The sequence below is a fragment of the Tupaia chinensis genome, unplaced genomic scaffold (genome assembly GCF_000334495.1).
Source record: "Tupaia chinensis unplaced genomic scaffold, TupChi_1.0 Scaffold000627_1, whole genome shotgun sequence".
NCBI classification, from domain to species: domain Eukaryota; kingdom Metazoa; phylum Chordata; class Mammalia; order Scandentia; family Tupaiidae; genus Tupaia; species Tupaia belangeri.
In genome coordinates this window covers 1,613,967-1,622,736 of record NW_006160147.1, presented here as the reverse complement: position 1 = coordinate 1,622,736, position 8,770 = coordinate 1,613,967, and positions in this window count along the sequence as shown.

Below are 8,770 nucleotides of genomic sequence, written 5' to 3'. Positions count from 1 at the left end.
TCTCCATGGCTTAAAGGGACCCTCAGGGTCCTGGACTCTGGCTCCCCCAAAGCCACCCCCTTCCTTGCCTCCCCATGTACATCATGCTGGCTAGAAGGGATTCACTGCCCCCCACTAGGAGGGAGGGCTGGAGAGTGTGATTCTTTCACCAGCTTGTGGCCGACGCAGACGACATGCCAGGACCCAGCTAGGGAAGGAATCTGCCCCTGCAAAGGCATCTGTCCCCTGGGGCTGCTTCTCAGCTGCTGTGTCCTCTAGCCCATTAGTGTCGATGGGCAGAGGACCATTCTGGCTCTCCTCCTCTTCCTTGGCCAGCCTGGCCCTGTGGCAGGGGCAAGGTGTGAGAAGGAAGGAGGGCTGGGGGGTGTATGAGATGGTGGGGGGGGAGAATAAGAGAGAGAGTAGGAGCTGGGGGAGGGGAAGAGACTCGGACAGATGGCTAGGCCAGACTTTTGCTGGAACGGTCCCTGGTGACATGCTTTTGCTTCTGTGACTCCCTAGAGTCATCCTATCATCAGAGCAAAAGGATGGTCTGTTCTCCCAGAGCCCCCCGCCCCCTCCAAGAATGCAACAGCCCACACCTTCACCCTCCAGGCCTTCTCCAGTGGTACTAGAAGGTGTGACCCAAAGTGCCGGAAACGCAACAGGGAACACATGGACTTGGGACAGCAGCAGATCTGAAGCTGAATTTATTGCCTCTTTCCCAAACAGAGGACAGACATGTTGTAAACCCTCCTCATCCTCACTCCTGGAGGCCCAGGACAAACCCCCTTCATCTTCAGACAGAAAACAAGAGAAGAGGCCCTGAGACTGTTGGAGCACCCAGATGTTGTTTAGGCAGAGCCCTAATGGGCTGGGCCTCCTGTGGCTGAGTGTCTGGCATCACAGCTGCAGCCTCTGAGACCTCCCCGGGGGCAGAAGCTGAAGTGTGGAGAGAGAAAAAATCAGAAAGAGGGCATGAGGAAGAGAGAAAAGGAGGCACTGCACGCTCCCCCTCGGGCCCAGTGCACGCATGCCTGTAGTTCCCCGTGGGCTCAGGCTCAGGGGAGACCAAGTGTTCCATCCATGTGGTTGGGAGGAGGGATTCCGGAAAAAGGGAGAGGCGAGAGGCGGCTGGACTGAGAGTCACATCACTGAGCCTCGTTTTGCTTATCAGTAATAAGGGCCAGGAGACCCACCTGGTGCCTTCCTTAATCTGTCACCTGTGGTCTACACTGGCAATTGCGTGGGCTCCAGCAGAATATGTGATCACCTGCCACCAACAGAGACATCTGAGTAGGTGACAGCTACCTTGGAGACCTACTTCTTGAACTGATCCCCCACATCCAATTAGGGGCCCAGTCCTGCAGTCATCCTATGAACTGTCTTCTACTGAACATCATGGAAGCCACGGCCATTAGACCTTTCTTGGATGGTTTCAACAATTCCCCCAAGGGTCTCTGTCTGAGGTGCTCCCCTTCAAGACCCTTCCTCAGTCCATAATCTGCTGCCACAGCATTTCCAAGTCACGGCTCTATCTTGTCTCTCACCTGCTTGACCACTTTCAAAGCTTCCCTACAGGCGAAAGTTCAATTTTTAGTTTGACCTTCAAGGCCTTTGAGATCTGTCCCAACCTCTAAACTCAGCCAGCCCCATTCTCAGCATTCACATTTTGCACGTTGATATCACTGTGCCTTTCCTCTGTCTGGAATTCTCTTCATCCACTCCTTTGCCCATCGGAAAGTTTACTTCAAGACCTGGCTTCTATCTGGGTGAACATTCCTGGATTCCCTACCATGCCCCTTGGAATTAATGTCTTCCTCCTCTGTTGCTCAAAACCCTTTATTTATACTCTAGCAGCTCATACCCCAGTGCCACAGTTCGTTGTGCGGGCCTGTGCAATGGAGATTCCTCAAAGGTAGATGCTTAGTTATACCCTACTTCAGTGCCTAGGACACGCCTTGGCTCCCAGCACACAGTAGGTCCTCAGTGAACTTGTATTGAATTTGGTTTAATAAATTATCTCCAGGCAAGTGATACAGAAAGAGAGAAAATACTATTCTCCCACATTACTGAAGGGAAAGGTAAGGCACACACAGAACGATGACCATGTCATTGAAGTGTCTAAAAGGGGCTGGGATGGGAACCAGCAGATGGCATAGTGGTTAAGGTGCTGAACTCCCATGTGGCCTACCATGGTTTGAGTCCTGGACCCAGCATCCTGAAACTCTCACCGGGTGCATGTGCATGCATGCCCAAAATCCTGAGAGGAGAAGGAATTGTAGTGTGGCTATCCCCACCCCACTGGGGGTGATATCTCACTTTCAGTCTCTGTCTCTCCTGTCAGTATATGAGCCCTATAGCAAAAATCTCTTTAAAAAGGGGTGAGGGGACCAGCAGTTGGCATAATGGCTATGTAGCCAGACTCACATGTAGTCGACTGTGGTTTGAGTCCCAGACCCAGTGGCTTAAACTCACACCAGGCGCTTGTGTGTGCATGCCCAAGATCCTGAGAGGAGAAGGAATTGCAGCGTGGCCATCCCCCCGGGGGGTGATTTCTCACTTTCTGTCTCTCTGTCTCTGTCTGTCTGGTGAGCGCACATGCCCTATAGCATAAACCTCTCCATAAAAAAAAAAAAAAAAGGAGGGGGGCGGGTGGTTGGGATGATGGGGAGGAGAGTGGGGTAGGAAGGCTGGGAGAAGATTCTCAATTCTGCTTCTTTTATCCTCTCTACTTGAGAATAAATCTGGGCACTGGGGTCAGGAAGGAGTCTCTCTTCGGATTAGGGATAGGGGCCTGAGCTGCTTATTATATTGTCTCGTTCTAGTGATGACTGGCCCCGATGGCGCACAGTTAAGTTTTGGAAGTAGCTTCTTTTTTTTTTAAATAATTGTTTTTGTTTCATTTTATTTATTAATCACTTTATTTTCATTTGACCAGAGAGAGAGAGAAAGTGAGAAAGATCTGGGACTTGAACCGTGGTCAGCCACATGGGAGTGTCCAGTGCCCTAACCATCATGCCACTTGCTGGTCCCGGAAGTGGCTTCTAATGTATCCGTTCTAGTGTGCTGGCTAGATCACATACCTTGGCCATACTGCCAGAGTTCAAATTCTAGCCGGGCTATCTAAAGCAAGCTTTTGAAGCTCTCTGTGCCTCTGCTTCTTTATCTGTGAAATGAAGCTAATTGTTCTTCTCACCTCAAAGAGCTGTTGAGAAGACCAGAGGAGTTTTCAGTATTTGGTGCTCAGCACAGAAGAGTGGTCACATTAACTATTATTACTTATAATGGAAATACTCTACTTCCAAGAATTTGAGACAGCTTGACATATTAAAACCAAATATAGAAGAGCATTTTATAGGTATGTATTTATATTAGAGACCAGGGCTGCCTCTGGCCATTAGGGGCTATGCAGAGGAAACCAGATCCCACAAGGTTGGCCAGGGTTGAGTCCAGGCCCTTTCAGTAGAAAAACACCCCAGGAGTGTGCACACATGCCTAGGATTCTGATGGGATGGAGAACTGGAGGGAAAAGGCTTGTAGTGTGGCCAGACCCCATTCCCCATTAGCCACTGGGGTGGGGAAGGAGGCTTTCTTCCCTCTCTCTCTCTCTCTCTCTCTCATGTGTGTGTGTGTGTGTGTGTGTGTGTGTGTGTACATGGCATACATACCACCTTCGGCATTAAAAAAGAAAACTCTCAGAAACCAATTATAGTAGCAGAGAAAGATAGGTATTTTCTATTGTTTGAATTAGTTCCATCTTTGACCCCTAAATTTATCTCTGAGCTCCCAGGAAACCAAGGCAAACATGGGAATGCATGCATTATATAGTTTTTACTGTAAAATATAAGAAAACATTCAAGCTAGCCTTAAAATACACCTCCCTCCATACACAACCACATTTTCCTCAAGGAAGAATGCATGGTGTGGATGCCTGTGCTCAAATATGGGAGCCAAGGAAAATGAAGTTCTTTTCAGTAAGCATTTAGAATCCTCCCCACAGTCCCACCTTCACTGAGAGTCCCTTGTGACAGCAGGAGGAACCAGGACTGGGATGAAGACTGGGATAATCGTCACCAACATCCTCTCCTTTTTTTCTCTCCTCAGCTCAGGGTTTCTTTCCCTCCCTCTTGGCTCAGGAACTCCCTCGAGGTCTGGGCTGAGCCCTGCTGAGTCAGATCCATAGGTGGGCCCAGGTGACTAGGGGCACCTTCCTTCAGTGTTAGAGGTGTGTGGAAGCAAACGGGGACCCATGGATGAGCTTGGGGTGAATCGAGAGAGGAGTCTTATGAGATATGCCTAAAGAGTTTTTAAGAAGACTGAGCCCGGGACCAGCAGATGGTGTAATGGTTATGTTGCTGGACTCCCTCACGCTGGGTGCGTGTGAATATGTACCCAAAATCCCAAGAAGAAAATGGAGGAGAAGGGATTGCGGCATGGCCATTCCCCTGGGGAGTGATTTCTCGCTTTCTGTCTGTCTCTCCGGTGAGCACAGGAGGCCCTATAGCAAAAAGAAAAAAAATAAGGAATGAGCCCACAAACTTGGAGCAGAATTGAGTGATCCCAGTGGTTATGGGTGTGCTCCTAGAATAACCATGCCTGTGCCCCAGCTCCTGAATTCAAAGAGGAACCTATTGTAAGTGAGCATCCTCATGTAAAAAAATACATTGTGTGAGCCCAGGAAGACCACACCACCACCGTCCAGCCTGGGTACTCATCCCAGTGATTTCTCACAGAGGTCCGAGACATGGACACAGATGAGGCCTAGGGAAACCGAATTATTCTGCCGATGGAAACAGGAGGAAAGAGGGAAGCAAAAAGCTCCTGACATCACAGTGGTGTGCAGGGGACTGGGGCCACTACTGGAGAGGAAGCCAGGGGATTCTTGAGAGCAGCAATGGCCTACACCCCTTTTAAAGGAGTGAATTTTACTGTATTAACTCCCTCCGTGGAGCCCAGCCTTCAGTCAAGTCTGTGGTGCTCTCACAAAGACCAGGGAGGTCACGCCCAGAGGCAAGGAAGGGCCAAGACACTTGGCACACAAGCTCACCAAGCAGAACTGAACTGAATCCAACTGAACTGACATGAGAAAAATCGGTGCTCGAAGCCAGAGGACCCTCTGTCTCCACTCCCCGGGACTCGCAAGCTCCGAGGAAGAGCATCAGATCTCCCACCGATCTGAGAATGAGATGTGGACCCAACCTGCCCAGCAGCTAAGGGGCGGTGACCTCAACTGACACAGTTTACTCATGGGAACATAGAATTAGCTGTCATGGAATTAGCTGTCACTCTCAAGCACCTTTAATAAGGACAACCGCCTCCAAAGACAGGGAGGATACCCGTCCACCCACTGGCCAATCTACTTCTTGGGAACCCGGCACAGTCCTTCCTGGCAGAGGGTTCCTTGGGGCTTACTGACCCCCAAGAGTGGGGAGGAGAGTGAGAGAGGGTGTTGTGATTTCCCTTGTCTGGCTGGTCCTGTGACTCACTGCCATTTATAGATGGGTCATAAATCAATCACTTGACCTCCTGATCTGAACACCTTTTGTCCTCCTCCTCCTAGAGAGATCAAAGCAAGGGGAGTTGGTCCCACCCTTCAGTCTGGTTTGGAGAAGTGGTTCCTGAGCTCAGGACACTGAGCTCCTGAGGAGGGAGAAGTATCCATATATGACACAGATGCAAAGCCATCTGCAGAGAGAGACGTGGGCAGAGGAGCGTGTGCAAACTCTGCTCACAGTTAAGGAGAGGGGCCGACTGCAGTCAGCTGGTGGCCGGCAAGAAAGAGCTTCCCGGGACTGGGGCTGATGAGCTGGATCTGGAAGGAGGGAGGTCTTTCCTTTTCTCCCCTCAGCAACTTTATTTACTTATTTTTAATTTGACCAGAGAGGGACAGAGCGAAAGAGTAACAGAAGGAAAGTGAGAAAGCAAGCTACTAGGTCCAGGACTCGAACCGTGATCTTTTCTTTTTTTTAAATTTTAATGTTATTTATTATTATTATTATTTTCCAGTTTGACCAGAGAGAGAGAAAGGTGTGTGTGTGTGTGGGGGGGGGGATGAGAAAGGATATCACCAGGTCCAGGACTTGAACCACAGCTGGTTGTGTGAGAGTCCAGTGCCTTTAACCACCATGCCACCTGCTGGCCCCGAGAAGAGGGTCTTTTCTGGCATGTCCTGGATGGGGACGTGTACGGGGTGTTTACACCATGACTGCTCACCCTCTGCTCAGCCTCTGGCTTTTGGAATTCTGCTTCCCCTTGCTGGTTGAGACAAGGGTCACCTCTAGCTTGCTCACCATGTGCTGGAGAACAGACCCCCACAGCCCTGTGCAGCCCTGGGATCGGGAAGCAAACACCAGATGACTTGGTTTACCAAGCTCGATCTTTCCAGAGGAGTCAGAGGGCATTTGAGACCAGCTGGGCAAGGCCTCAGAGAGGCAGGTGTGCCAACCACCTCTTCTTTGGAAGAGGCACTTGCCCAAGTGCCTTCCTGGCACCAAGTGACCATGGGAAGCCTGAACAGCACTGCAGGACGTTCAAAGTTGTTCTGCAGGGTGGAGCCAAATGTCCTCAACAATTTATGGAGAAAGAAAGGAGGCCTAGAGAGGGTATGAGGGTGGGTTAAAGTCACAGAGGCCCGCCCTTTCCTTTGCCCCACACCTGCCTGGCCTTGGATTCAGGGACCCAGAGCATTCTGGAACTATCTGAGTGCATCTCTGAAAGGTCACCTGGTCATCTGATTTCAGCCGAGTCCTGACCGGGTCCCGTTCCGAAGAAACCCACGGAGGGAAGGTGTAGGGACACAGTATCTGGGAAGGCTGCCCGCCTGAGCTCTGGCCTTCAGGAGCCAAAAGCTAGCGGCCCTTCTCAGTGCTAGCCTCAGCCACGGCCTGGCATTGTCTGGGAGGAGAGAGCCCGGCCGGCCTGCCCCGACAGCGTCAGCGGTCGCCTCCGCGCGCCCCGCCGGAGTCTGCGCCCAAATAAGGGAAGCGCTTCCCGCGGCGTCCGAGGCGGTGACGCGCAGCGGTCCACGTCAGCGGCCAGCGGGGGGTGCGGGAGCCCTGCACGAAAACAAGTGACGCCGGGAGCGCGGAGGGAGGGACCAGGGAGGCGGGAGGGAGCGGCCGCGCCCGCACAGGGCTAATTCCCGCCCCGGCTGCCCCGCCAGGCCTGAGCTCTCTCCGCCAGGGACCTGGCTTCCGCGGAACTCGGGTGCAGAACGTGCCGAGCTCCCTGTCCTGGGCGGGCACAGGTGTGTGTTCCTGGCACCCTGCTCTGCGGAAGCCCGAGCGTGTTTATAGTCTGCGCGTTCTGTCCCAGGTGGCAACCCCGTGTGTTCAGGGACGGCCCCGTGTGTATTTTCCCCTAAAGCCCAGGGATTTTCGCCAAGGGATAAAGATAATCACACCTCCTGTTGAAATTCAGCCTTTTCCCACATCAAACAAACAAACAAAAGGAACGACTGGCATCTGTGCTTTCAGAGCTCCCCACCCCCAAAGTCTCGGGAGAGGCTCTGCTGGAAAGGAACTGGTCTCTGCTCACCCACCTCCCCTGCCCCAGCCAAGCCAATGCAAAGGTCTGGCCTAGGGGCTGGTGGAGAAGCCTGGAAAGGGACGGTGTCCGGAGGCATCCTGCCAGGAAGAGAAACTACAGCGAGAGACGCTCAAGTTGGTTGACCCAGGCTTGGTTCACCCTGGCTCCATCTGGGAGTCCTCCTGGGAGGTGGGGCTTCCCCCTCTGCTGAGCCCGGCTGTGCTGGGCGGAGCCAGTTGAACAATGCCCTCAGACGTCTCTGCCTGGGCTCACCTGAAACTGCACACAACACAGTAATGGGAAAGGCGCTGGGAGCCATGGGCAGTGAGAGGAGTCCAAGATGAAGGGAGAGAGGGCCACATTGCAGCGGGTGTGAGATCCGGAAGCCAGGTGCCCACCCATGGGCCCTCAGCCAGTGCTGTGTAGGGGAAGTGACAGGCCCTGCCCTGTCTTGGGGAAGGGTTCTGGCTTAAGGGGAAGTCCTCAGGGCTTCCCCGAACCTTCCTTTCCCAACACAGGGGTACCCACTCGCTTTTCCTCCTCTATCTGAAATCCACTTCCCCCTACTTCCCCTGAACCCAGACTCTCCTGTGGAGAATTGTCTGGTGGAAAGGTCACCCCAGCCCCAAGCTCTGCGCATAGCCTGGGGGTTTTGGGGGGAGGTGGTGGCATTCCTTGGCATTGGCAAGGATAAGGCAAGTTGGCCTTGGCTATGGGTACAGTCCCCATCCCTGAGGCTTAGTTCCAGTTCAAAATATTTTAAGCCTAGGAATTTAGGAGGCTTTGTCCTCAGGAGCCTGTGTCCTGAGACTGCCACCAGAGGTGTTGAATACAATGGGGCAGTGCGTGTATCCAGCCTGGCCAGTACTGTGTGGTGGCTATGAGTGTAGGCTTTGGGGCCCCATGGGACCTCAGCTCTGCCACTTGCAGTGAAGTCTCGGGCACACTCCTGACCTCTCTGATCCTTGATTTCCTTGTTTGAAAACTAGAAATAAAAGTACTAATCTTACCGGTTCTTTGAAGATTAAAAGAGGTCATGTTTATTAAGAACTTTGATATATGTTTATTCCTTCCACAATCTGTATGCATCTGGCACATCGTAAAGAAACATTTCAGAAACAGTTAACTGTTAATACTAGCAGCAGTCAAAGCAGTAATTGTAGTTCATGGGACACCACAGTGAGAGTGAACCTGAACCATCAGACCTGGGCTGGTGTGTGTGTGTGTGTGTGTGTGTGTGTGTGTGTGTTGGGGCGGGGGG